Raw genomic sequence first — 952 nt, forward strand, 5'->3', positions numbered from 1 at the left:
GCAGCCCAAGCCTTGTCCTTAAAGTGAGCAAACAGAAAGCAGAAACTGGCAATAACCAGGGAGGACAAATGACTCTGAAGAGTGATAGCAGCTGCAATGCAGACTGTCAGCTTGCAGGAGCTGAAAAATTTGTACTCCCTCCTGCTGCTGACAGGTGATAAAATCTGAGGGCTGAAACAGCTATTTAACAATTTGCTTATTTTATTTCATTCCTCCAAAAGATTGGGGGGGGGAGGGGGAGGAGGCTGGAAATCCAATCTAGCTGTCTTCGTTTTGGATTGAACACAGTTGTTTTTTTTTTTGTCCATATAGGGGCTCATATGCTGCTGTGTTTTGGATTTGGGTTGAAAACAACTGATAACATGCTGGTATTTTACTTGTTGCTGAGCAGTGCTTAGAATAACTCAAGGACTGTTCAGCTTCTTGTGCTGCCCTGCCAGCAAGGAGCTGGGAGTACACAAAGAGCTGAGAGGGTATAAAAGCAGATAAACAGGCCAAAGGGATGACCCATAACTGGCTGTTGATAAGAAATAGTGAATGAATTCCTTGTCTTGCTTGGTTGTGAGTGCAGCTTTTGCTTTGTCTAATAAACTGGTTTTATCTCAAACCATGACTTTTCCTGTTTTTACTTTTCTAGCTCCCAGGCCAACTGTGGGGGAAATGAGGAGGAGCAGTTTTGAGATGCTCCACTGCCTGTTTGCTGGTGATAAACCACAACACTGACAGACAACACTGAGAATTAAAAAATAAAAATCCTTCCTTAACAAGCACTTAAGTCAATGCCTGACATTAAAGACTTGCAAGGAGCTCCCAAAGAGCCATACAAGCAGGACTCACAGCATATGTTTCATATGTTGCAGAAGTTGCAGACGGTACTGAGCAAAACAAAATCTGATAGGACAGAAGATGCCCTGGAAGCATGACTTTTACAAACATTATCAGAGCAACATCT

Source organism: Excalfactoria chinensis, chromosome 3 (assembly GCF_039878825.1).
Source record: "Excalfactoria chinensis isolate bCotChi1 chromosome 3, bCotChi1.hap2, whole genome shotgun sequence".
Lineage (NCBI taxonomy): Eukaryota > Metazoa > Chordata > Aves > Galliformes > Phasianidae > Excalfactoria > Excalfactoria chinensis.